This window comes from Kryptolebias marmoratus, linkage group LG4, assembly GCF_001649575.2.
Source record: "Kryptolebias marmoratus isolate JLee-2015 linkage group LG4, ASM164957v2, whole genome shotgun sequence".
NCBI lineage: Eukaryota > Metazoa > Chordata > Actinopteri > Cyprinodontiformes > Rivulidae > Kryptolebias > Kryptolebias marmoratus.
Genome location: NC_051433.1, coordinates 27,249,962 through 27,262,074, shown reverse-complemented (window position 1 = coordinate 27,262,074; position 12,113 = coordinate 27,249,962). Strand labels below are relative to the sequence as shown.

The 12,113-nt window shown below is 35.8% G+C and overlaps 1 protein-coding gene and 2 long non-coding RNA genes across 5 annotated transcripts in view; all 3 read left to right on the top strand.

The window, feature by feature from the left end:
* The window catches only part of cdk18 (cyclin dependent kinase 18), a 183,428-nt gene that overhangs the window by 76,863 nt on the left and 94,452 nt on the right, over positions 1 to 12,113 (top strand). The window lies entirely within an intron of this gene.
* Positions 2,973 to 5,705, top strand: LOC108229160. Of its 2 annotated transcripts, none has more exons than XR_001808273.3 (4): positions 2,973 to 4,135; positions 4,308 to 4,470; positions 4,559 to 4,751; positions 5,626 to 5,705. It is a non-coding gene; the product is annotated as an uncharacterized LOC108229160 (long non-coding RNA). The 2 variants fall into 2 exon arrangements; XR_005233108.1 differs by lacking the exon at positions 5,626 to 5,705 and adding an exon at positions 4,849 to 4,973.
* LOC108229159 lies at positions 6,391 to 12,107 on the top strand. 2 transcript variants are annotated; one of them, XR_005233107.1, is made up of 6 exons: positions 6,391 to 6,778; positions 7,363 to 7,416; positions 7,563 to 7,700; positions 8,126 to 8,191; positions 8,371 to 8,464; positions 11,643 to 12,107. It is a non-coding gene; the product is annotated as an uncharacterized LOC108229159 (long non-coding RNA). The 2 variants fall into 2 exon arrangements; XR_005233106.1 differs by having other exon boundaries at positions 8,371 to 12,107.

Here is a 12,113-nt window from a genome sequence, read left to right as displayed (position 1 = left end):
ATGAATATAATATACAAGTTTCACTTTTTAAATGGAATTACTGAAATCAATCTACTTTTTCATGATATTCTAATTTTATGACCAGCACCTGTATGTGAATAAAAATTTAAGCTTTACAGTGCTGGATACACTGTCAACTGTTGTTGATGAGCTACTGGAATGTATATCAATTGAAATTAATACAAAAAATAAGAAAAATGTAATAATTAGTTGTATATATCGGAAACCTGGATCTAGTATTGAACTGTTTAAGGATTTGATGAAGGAAAAATTTATCCAAAAGAGTAATAAAACTTTATTTATTTGTGGAGATTTTAACATTGACCTGCTTAATCCTAGTAATCATACAATGACAGAGGATTTCATTAACACAATATATAGTATAAATCTATATCCAAAAATTACCAGACCAACTAGAATAACTACCCACTCTGTCACTCTTATTGATAATACATTTACAAATGATATTACAAGCAACATGATAAGTGGATCGCTTATTAGTGACATCAGTGACCATTTGCCTGTATGTATACAAGATTGTAAAATTAATCAACCTAATAAAAAAGCCGAGTACAGAAGGGTGAGAACAGAAAGCTTGTTAAATACATTTTAAAATGATCTATTAGCATACAGTTGGGATAGTATATATAATTCAAATAATATAAATGTGGCGTATGATGAATTTTTAAGAATATTTAAAGAGTTATATAATATAAATTGTCCTATAATAAAATTTAATAAGAAATTTAAATATATTGGCCATCCCTTGATCACTAGAGGTTTACAAAATGCATGTAAAAAGAAAAATATATTATATAGAGAATTCTTAAGAATGAGAACTAAAAAGTCAGAAAATAAATATAAGAAATATAAAAATAAATTAACTAGTATTATAAAAACAGCAAGAAAAGAATACTATAATAAAATACTGGAAAATAATTTTAAAAATGTTAAAGGAATATGGAACATAATTAAATACTGTAATAAAAAATGGGTATAAACAAGTAAATTATCCAAAATATTTTTTAATTAATAATAGAGATAATTATGACATGAATGAAGTGGTTTGTAGGTTCAATGAATTCTTTGTAAACATTGGTCCTGAGCTGGCAGAACAAATTTCTGATCCAATAATTCTTACAAAACAGACATACCCTTGTATTGACAGAAATTTGAATTCATTGTTTCTAACAGCAGTAACAGAAAAAGAAATAATAGAAACTGTTTTTAAATGTAAAAAAAAAACATCTACTGACTGGGATGATATTGATATGCTCGTTCTGAAAAAGGTCATTAAGGGGATCTCTAAACCATTAACATGCATTTTTATTCTATCATTTCAAACTGGTACATTTTCAAATAAAATGAAAATGGCAAAAGTTGTACCTCTGTTTAAAACGGAATAAACACCTCTTTACAAACTACAGACCTGTCTCATTGCTACCTCAGTTTTCCAAAATTCTTGAAAAGCATTTTAATAACCGTTTGGATGAATTCATTGACACACACAAATTACTCACAGAGAGTCAGTATGGATTCAGAGCTAACCGATCAACAGCATTTGCATTAATGGACTTAATTGAAGAAATTACTAATTCGATAGATCAAAAACAGTACACAGTTGGAATATTCTTAGACCTGAAAAAAGCATTTGATACCATAAATCATGATATCTTATTAACAAAATTAGAACGATATGGTATCAGGGGCATTGTGTTGAGATGGGCGAAGAGTTATCTTAGTGATAGGAAGCAGTTTGTAAAGATGAGTGTTCACTGCTCTTTATGTTCGGACATTACTTGTGGTGTCCCACAGGGGTCAGTATTGGGTCCTAAGTTATTTATTTTGTACATTAATGATTTGTGTAAGGTATCAGAGTTTTGTAGGTATGTCTTATTTGCTGATGATACAAACATTTTTTTCTCAGGTAATAACTTGGAATTGTTAGAATATAGGATAAATAATGAGTTAAAGAAAATAAAAAATTGGTTTGACACTAATAAATTATCATTGAATTTAAGTAAAACAAAATTTGATATTTTTGTGTATGGTAGAGCTAAATTAGAATTGCAAATTCATTTAGAGGGGTTCCAAATGGAAAGGGATTATTTTTCTTGGAGTAATAATTGATGAAAAAATAAGCTGGAAATCTCACATCATACACGTACAAGCTAAAGTGTCAAGGAGAATAGCAATATTACATAAAGCAAAACAAGTTTTAAATTACAAATCACTTCATATTCTATACTGTTCCATAGTTATTCCATATTTAAATAATTGTGTAGTAGTTTGGGGTAATAATAAAAGTGTTATACAATCATTAGTCATTTTGCAAAAGAAAGCAATAAGAATAATTCTTGGGGCTGGATATAGGGATCACACAAATTCATTATTATTTTCGTCAAAACTACTCAAATTTACAGATCTTGTAGAGATACAAACAACACTGATAATATTCAAAGCGAAAAATTAATTATTACCAGGTAATATTCAGAAATTATTTGTTGAAAGGGAGGGAAGTTATTATTAAAGGGGTCAGTTTAATTTTAAATCTAGGATTGTTCATACAACTCGTAAAGGGTTTTGTATTTCTGTTGGTGGAGTAAAACTGTGGAACAGTTTGAGTGTGGAACTTAAGGAATGTACAAACATAAAACAATTCAAGGAGAGGTATAAAAATATTATTTTCAAGAGATATAATGATGCTGAGTAAGGACATGTTTGGCTGTATATACACTCCTGATCAAAATCTTAAGACCAGTCAAAAAATTGCAAGAATTTGCATTTTGCACTATTGGATCTTAAGAAGGTTCTAAGTAGAGCTTCACAATGTTAAAGGAAAAAATCAGTGCAAGAGACAAGAACTTTTGAGCGGGGAATTAATTGAAAACGGCATTTACACTCAAACATGATTTTTTCAGCTGATCAAAAGTTTAAGACCATAGCTCAAAAAAACCCGAAAACCCCCCAAACCGAAATCAAAGTGTCAAAAAAAAGGACTCAGTAATGAGAAGCTCCGCCATTCTTGTTGATGACTTCAAACAATCGTTAATTCAGTAACACTACTGGGTGGTCAATACACTCAGCCAAAGACTAATTGGATGGCTAGAAATTTTCAACACAAAGAAGTTCAATAGTAAACTTGTGATAACATTACATGTAGGATTCGTCAGTATGCAATAATTTTACAAAGTCTCCGAAAGGATTGTGCTGTTCATGGAGGAAATACAAGGGTTCTGATATGAATATCGGCGCACTAGGTAATCTGAACATCCAGAACTTTCTGCACTCTGGAAATTTCTATCTTGGCTCATACAGTAACTTTGATGTTCTTCGGTGTGGTGTGCTGGACAAGGTAAGGTGAGGTTGAGTTTAAAGTGAATTTAAATATCCAAAATTACTCTAAGAATTTGAAGAAGTTGATGATAAATGATAATATATCACTTTTTTCTGCTTTAAACTGTAGACATAGTTTAAGTTGTTGCCAAATACAACTGTTATCACGCCAACAATGCTCAGTGAATTACTGAACTAGCTAATTAGCTCAAATTAAAAGGTAAATGATGCAGAGCTGCATGCAGTTTTTTTCCACATGATTTTGTTTTCTAACAGAAACACCTGTTGAAGTTGCTTTTCCTCTGACACAAATTTTATTTTAGCACATAATATATTTTAACATTTAAATGGTAATGGAATTGCTTTCCTATTTAACACAAATTGATTATTCATGCAGTTTAACCATGGTAGGGGAAGCAAAAAAAGTGTAGTAATTTATTGAATAGCAGTATTTATCCTTGAAGATGCTTTGCTACTACTTTGGTTGGTTAAGATTATGCAAGGTAATTTAATTAATCACAGTTATACAGAGGTTGGCCAAATTATCAGATATGATTATCAGATAAATTGTAACTTACAGCAAGAAATTACTATTTTGTCATTGATAATTTTTTTGTATTTTCCCTGCTGAATTGTCATTTCACCTATAGATGTTTGCAGGTTAAGGACCAAATGATCATGTGAATAGCATGTCAAAAAGAAGAGTCCGACTTAGTCCTGAAGCTGAGGCTATTCAGTTTATTTCATCTGGAAGTGACAAGCCTTGTCTGACGGTTCAATGGATCAGTGACTATAAAAGGTATGTTAAAATTAATTCCCCAGCTTTACTTCTTGAACATTACATAGATAGAGAGAAGAGATCATTAACTCAATGTTTTAAAAGTTCCATGTTGGTATCTTCTGTATATGTTTTGGAAATTAGTGATTTAGATGTATTACATGACAAAGATTAATGAATTTTGTTTTATCAGGGTGTGGTGTATTTGCTTGCGCACCAATCGAAAAGGGATCCTTTGTTGCTGAGTACCGTGGGGAGTTGATCTCAAAATATGAACGGGACAAGAAACAGAAAAAGTACACTGAGAAGCAAAATGTATTCCTGTTTGATTTTGAGTGAAACAGTGATACATGGTGGTAGGTAATGCGCTTTAGAAATCAAATGTTCTTTCCAGCATTATGGTTTTAGTGAAGAACACAAATATTTCTCCATGTTCAAATTTAGCATTGATGCCTCCCATGAAGATGACTCTTATGGCCAGTTGGTTAATGATGCCCATAAATCCCCAAACTGCAAAATGAAAAAGCTGGCTGTCCAGGGTAAACCACATCTTTGCTTGTTTGCGATTAAAAACATCCAACCAGACAGTGAAATAACCTATAACTATGGAGACGCTCCATGGCCATGGCGAGCTCTGGTAAGTTAATCTTCAATTAAACAGTGTACAATCACAGTCTGCCAAATATCAGAAAAAAGATGCATACTAAAACTGATAAAAATTTTGTACATTGCAGAAACACTACCATGTTAAAACTTTCTAAAAGGTCTGCTAGTCCTCATTTTGTCTTAACTTTGAAAGTGTGGTGATTTGGCTTTTTCTGGGTTTTGTTTTAGTTCTCTGGTTTGTGTTTTGGTTTTGTTTTCTATTTTTAGTTATCTGGTTTTTGTTTTCTTCTTGGTTCTGTCCTCCTTGTGTTTGTGTTCTCATTTCCTCTCTTCCCCAGTCATTCATTTGTCTGTTAGCCACGCCCATCTTCACCTGTCCCGAATAAGTAATCATTCCACCTGTTCCCACTCACCTCGTTATCCCCAGTCTTTAAAACCCGGTCATTTCTCTCCATACCTCGCTGGTCCATTGTCTAAGGTTTGTTTGATGTTTGTCTCTCTTGTTTGCTTCGCGCCGTGTTCCTGGTTTTCTGAGTTCTGTTCCATTTATGTATTTTTATTTAGTTCTTATCTGTTTGCTGCCACGTCAGCTGTTTGTTTTCATTTTGTTTCTTTAGTTTAATAAATTAGTTTCTGTTTCTTTAAATTATGAGTCTGGGTTTGCCTTCGTCTCCACCGTTCCTGACAGAAAGACTTTAGTGTGTTTAATTTGACGTCCTCATATAGTCTGAATAAATGGTTTTGTGTGTGTGTCCCAATGTCCTCATATTGTTTAGGGTGAGATACTCTAGTGTTAAGCCTTTCTATAGGGTCAATTATAATAAGCCTCGACCCTAGTTAAAGTAAGTTGATCATTAGTTTTTTACAGAATGAATTTAACATTGTATTTGTGTGTTTTGTTGCAGACACCAAGTGTAGACATCCCAGCTCAACCCTCAGGAGAGCCAGAAATGAGCAGGACATCCACTTCATCCTTCCAACAGGTTATTACACATTTCTAGTTCCAATTAAACACAAATAAATGTGTCAGTTGGGTCCAGTGCAGAAGTAAAATACCCTTTCAACAATTAGTTTGGGTAAAGGTTTTACAGTATTATTCTTTCTATGACTTGTTTAAGAATACTTTGGCAGAAATTACTTTGGTTTCATCAATCTGAGGACTGACGTCTCCTTTATACTTCAAATTAACCTTAAACTATCATTCATTTTTATATCGTCTGTAGTTTTACACTTGATTTTGTCTATTTGACGACCTGCTGAAGGGTTTACATCAAATAATTCTTTAGGAAGTTGATCCATTTACATTAGGGTGAGGTTCAGAACTTTCTTTGACCACAACAGAAGATATTAAAATCAGGAAGACAGATTCAACATGTTATTAGTCGTCATGTCCTCATATGGTCTGAATACACGCCAGTGTGTGTCACAATGTCTTCATATTGTCTTAACTTTGAAAGACTTTAGTGTGTTTAATTTGACGTCATCAAATAGTCTGAATAAATGGTTTTGTGTGTGTGTCACAATGTTGTTAGATAGGGTTAGATACTCTGCAGTGTTAAGACTTTATATAGGGTCAATTATATTAAGCCTCGACCCTAGTTAAAATAAGTTGATCATTAGTTTGTTACAGAATAAATTTAACATTGTATTTGTGTGTTTTGTTGCAGACACCAAGTGTAGACATCCCAGCTCAACCTTCAGGGGAGCCAGAAATGAGCAGGACATCCACTTCATCCTTCCAACAGGTTACTGACATAATTCAGGGCTTTAGCCATAAGAGTGGAACCGAAACCAGAACACAGAGACAGTAAGTAAAGATAAGTGGTTTATTTACAGGTGAGCTAATATTTACAGTGAGAGTTCAGGAGCATCTGAAACGACAGGAAGGAGGCAAGGGGAGTCTTGAGTATTTGAGGATCCAGTACAGGTTTGTCCATGGTAGTTTTGGAATTATTTGTTTGTTTCTCTTACAGGTTTCTGAATAGTGAAGAGGCTCGGTGTTGACGGGTAAATGGTCTAGGAAGAGTCCAGCGAAAAAGGATCCTTTGAGTCCCACAGGTAAGTTCGTCCAGACTGCACAAGGTAAGTTCCAGGTAGTGACACGGAGGTAAAAACCTGAAGCGAGGCAAAAATACAAAGCAGGATTAACGTAGTGGTTCGTAGCTAGGTGTAGATCTAGTGGCTAGACTTTGACCATAAGGCAAGATGCTCCAGCGAAGATCTGATGCCAACTAGGGGTTTAAATACCAGAACTGCTCATCAGACGAAACAGCAACAGCTGTGAAGAGAAGGGGTTAGAAACCACGCCCAAGGGCGGGTCAAAACCAGATCCTCACAATTACAAATTTCTAGTTCCAATTAAAGTCAGTTGAGTCCAGTGCAGAAGTTAAATACCCTTTCAACAATTAGTTTGGGTAAAAGTTTTACAATATCATACTTTGTATAATTTTTTTAGAATACTTTGGCAGAAAAACTTTGGTTTCATAGATCTGAGGACTGACGTCTCCTTTATAGCTCAAATTAACTTTTAACTATTATTCAATTTTATATCTTCTGTAGTTCTACACTTGATTTTGTTCATATTTGCAATAACTTGTTTCAGTTCACTTGGCTAAAAATTCTATAAAAATCTTTCTTTTTAGGTCAGCCAGACCTCTGGTATTGTGCCTTTTCACAGGATACTAACTGCAGAAGAGGTGAGACAGCTATATTCTTTTGTTTTTTAAATAGTTCATGTTATTTCACTGGGTCATTTAGTGTGTGAGAAAAATTTTGCAGAATATAATGTGAGCCATGGTTGTTTACTTTTGGTTCTTAATTTTCTCTTTTTTTTTTGTTACAGCTTAGATCAATAAGCCGTCTACAAAATCTAAAGCGACATCATGCCCAGTTTGAGGAATGTTATGATGACGCTAAGATAAAGACATTAGAGAGAGAAAAGCAGATAACTTTGAGTCTAAACACAAGAATGAATGATTCTGTGAGTATTTGAATACAAGCAGAATCAAAACATTTTCATTATATGCAATGGATTATCTTCAGGATGGTCATTTTAGAGTTTTAGAACATCCAGAGACCTACAAGAGGTGAATTTCTCTCATTTACTCATTGTTTCTAGTTTATGCACATAGTTGTAGGACAGCTACCACATTTTTTTTAATCATTTTAGGTGATCCATAACACAAGATGTTATGATTTGTACATAGTCCACTATATCACATCATACACTGAGAAGTTTTGTGTTGTAGAGACTTCAATCCCAGTAGTCATAATAAGTGAAGCACCTTGTTTCAGTGTTGGGAGCATTTTTTAATAATTTAATAATAATAATAATTTAAAATCTAATGTAACTGGGTGTGAAATGTCCATTCAATAAGTTTTAATTATTAATAATGGTTTTAAAAGGTTGGACATGCTGAAGTTGGTGATGTTGGATATCATGATGGAGACAATTCAAGTTTTATTGACCAGGTAATTATGACACAGTTGTTAAATAGAGAAATAAAAAATGCATTAAGAAAATCAAATTTTATTTTTAATTATATGTTTTACATTATTTATCACTTTCTCAAAAGTCACTTATGCACCTTTTATGGTTACTTAAGGAAAATGATACTGTAGCTCTTTAATAACTTTTTCTTTTCCATCAGATATCTGATCCAGAGTCTTCAGATAACACAGATTATAAAGATATTGACTATGTTCCAGACTCAAGTGGCAACTCTTCAGACACAAGTGTTCATAGTAAGGAACTGAGAGTGATAGAGAATTCACAAAAAAAACTGTTAGATGACATTCCATTGGAGATGGCTACAGCACACAGTGTGGAGATCACTAGTTCTCATAGTTCGTCAGTGATAAGTTGCAGTGCTGATTCAACAGAGAGCATGTTGCACAATAAAAGCTTCGTAAAAGTCACAGCATTGCCAAAAAGAGGAAGGGAGAGCAAGTACAACAAGAAGCAATATTGTCTGTATTGTAAAAAAAACATTTCTAAATTGGCAAGACACCTCGAAAGCACACACAGTAACCAGCCTGATGTTGCATTGGCTTTCAGTTTTCTTTCAAGGTCCCACAAAAGAAGAGAGCTGTTACGGTGTCTTAAAAAGAGGGGAAACTTTGAACATAATGCTACTGTGGAAGTCCAAGGTGCTGGAGCATATGTTGCTTGTCGAAGACCAAGCATAGAAAAACAATCTGATGACTACCGTCACTGCAAATTTTGTCAAGGGCTAAATACAAGAGAAAGCCTTTGGAGACATGTGAGAAGGTGCCCCCAGAAGCCTGTTGAAGGCTATCATTGCACATCACCATGATGTTGCTGAGTCAGCCAAGCAATTTGCCACTCTGTATCAGAAAAAATGGGCAGAGTCAATTGCAGCTGCTGCATTGGGCACACTTCAACAAGCTAAGTGGAATAAACCCCAGCTTTTGCCATTTATATAGGATGTGTCACTGCTGCACCAGTTTCTTGCTGCTGAGTGTTCTAAATGCATGAAATACGTGAAGGAAAAACCTAACAACACAAACTTTGGAAATCTTGCTAAAGTAACTTTGACACAAGTAGTACTATTTAACAGAAAACGGCAGGGGGACGTTTCAAAAATGGAGGTCCAGGCTTTTACATCGCGGAATTGCACAGAGCTGAATCCTGGCATTATGATGTGCCTCAGTGAGTTGGAGAGGAAGCTTGCAAAGCACTTTGAAAGAGTTGAGATTCGTGGTAAAAGGTCACGAATGGTGCCTGTGCTTCTCACACCTGACATGATCACAGCAATGAACCTGCTCATGGAAAACAGGAGTAAGTGTCAAGTCCCCACAGAGAATGTGTACCTTTTTGCACGTCCAGGTGCACTTTCCCATTACAGAGGCTCTGACTGCCTTCGCAAGTATGCAAACCAATGTGGTGCAAAGAACCCAGAGGCACTCACATCAACAAGATTGTGGAAACAATAATAATAATAATAATACATTTAATTCACTTTACATTCAAGAATCTCAAAGTGCTACATTAGATTAGATCAAACATGGCCATAAAAGTTACAAAACAAATAGGTTTTCAGTCCTTTTTTGAAGGAGTCTACAGTCTGTGGTTCCCTTAAATGATCTGGAAGTGAGTTCCACAGACGAGGAGCAATAGTGCAGAAGGCTCGGTCCCCCATGGTACTGAGCTTTGTTCTGGGGATTTGAAGAGGGCAGGAGTTACTAGAATGGAGAGAGCGAGTTTTATTGTGTGGAAGGAGCAGTTCTTTAAGGTAAGGGGGTGCATTGCTATGTATACACTAGTGTGTCAGAAGACCAATCTTGTACTGGATTCTGGCAGAGACAGGAAGCCAGTGAAGAGAATGCAAAACTGGCGTGATATGGTCATATTTTTTAGTTTTTGTTAAAAGGCGTGCTGTGCTATTTTGGATGAACTGGAGTTTTTGAAGATTTTTATTTGACATACCAAAAAGAATGGAATTGCAGTAGTCCAGTCTTAAAGATATAAAGGCATGGACAAGTTTTTCAGCGTCCAGTTGAGAAAGTAATGGGATGAGACTGGCAATGCTTTTTAGATGAAAAAATTAGGTTTTGCACAGATGTTTCACATGAGTGTCAAAAGAAAGGTAAGGATCAAAACGGACACCAAGGTTGGTGACAGTAGTGGAAAGTGGAATGTCCTGTCCAGAAAAGGTTATGGCTGTGATGGGGGATGACTGAACCTGATGAGGAGTGCCAATCAGCATTGCCTCAGTTTTAGAACTATTCAGTTGAAGATAGTTGTTGTTCATCCATGACTTTATGTCCTCCAGACAGGCTGTGAGTGAGGAAAGTGATGATGAAGAGGATGTAGAGGAAGAAGCAGATGGATATGAGTCTATTTTTATATAAAGCTGAGTGTCATCAGCATAACAATGGAAGGATATCCAATGGCGGCTGATGACTTGTCCCAGAGGCAGGATGTATAATGAGAAGAGAATAGGGTCAAGGACTGACCCCTGAGGAACTCCACAAGTAACTGTATAAGTCTTTGACTTAGCTTTTCCGATGGCAACATATTCAGTCCTGTCAGAGAGATATGACCGAAACCAGTCAAGAACAGTACCATGGAGTCCAATAACTTGTGAGAGACGATTGAGGAGAATACTGTGGTCAATAGTGTCAAATGCTGAAGACAAGTCGAGAAGGATTAAAAGAGATGGTGACCCTGCATCTGCCGCCATCAACAGGTTATTGGTGACCCGGATTAAAGCTGTTTCAGTAGAGTGTGAGACATATTGACAATGAGAGTGATTAATGGCCCAATAGTTGAGATACTTATTTTTAAGAGAGTGGAAGGGAAGGGGTCAAGGGCAGAGGTAGTGGGTTTCATCTTCCTGAAAATGTCCAAGATCTCCTGCTGAGAGACGGGAGAGAAGGAACAGAGAGGCTGAGAGATTTGGAGCTGTGGCTCAGACGATCTTTGGGTTTGAGATAGAGCAGAGCATATTGAATTGATTTTTGAGCTGAAACTGTTCAAAAATTTATTGCATTGGTTAGTTGTTGCATGTTGAGTTATTAAGAGGTTCCCTCTGTCCAGTGAGGTGATGAACTGTGGAGAAAAGTTGCTTTGAGTTTCCCGGGCACCATTGAATAATGTTTGAAAAATATATAGATTGTGCCTCTTTTAGGGACTTGGAATAGACTTTCTGGTGCTCACGATAGTTTTGTTTGTGGACGTTTAGACAAGAGGTCTAATTGCCACTTTATCCACAGTACTAAATCTAAAAGAGAATGAAATGGATCAGCTTGCTACCTTTCTTGGACATTGTGATGTATTTGAAGGTGTGCCCTCCCGGCACCCGTGGTGGAGTAGAGACGCTAGAGGCAGTAGCAAGCGACGTTGTATGTAGAGCATGTTACCCGGCTAAGCTACATTAAACAACAACCCTGTTCACAGACTTCTGGTCGTCCTGATTGACTCCTAAACATAACATGGTGTCAGAAGATAAAGCGGACTGAGAGTATGGCGCAGTTTCAACCACCACCAAACCTCTGTTTGCAAGGCAACTTGGCGGAAAATTGGAGAAACTGGAGTCAACGCTTCGAACTCTTTTGTACTGCTAGCGGCGTCGAGGAGAAGTCCAAGAAAGTGCAATGTGCAACGTTTTTTCATGTCGCGGAAGAAGACGCAGTAAAAATAAACAATACTTTTGTATTCGAGGATGACGAAATCGATAAAATTGAAGTGCTAATGAAGAAGTTTAAGGACTATTGTGAACCTAGAAAAAACTTAACTTACATACGGCACATGTTCTTCACAAGAGCGCAGAAACAGGCAGAAACAACTGATGCGTATGTCACGGATTTAAAAAACAAAGCCAAGGACTGTGAGTTTAAAGAGCTGCATGATTCCCTGGTATGTGACAGA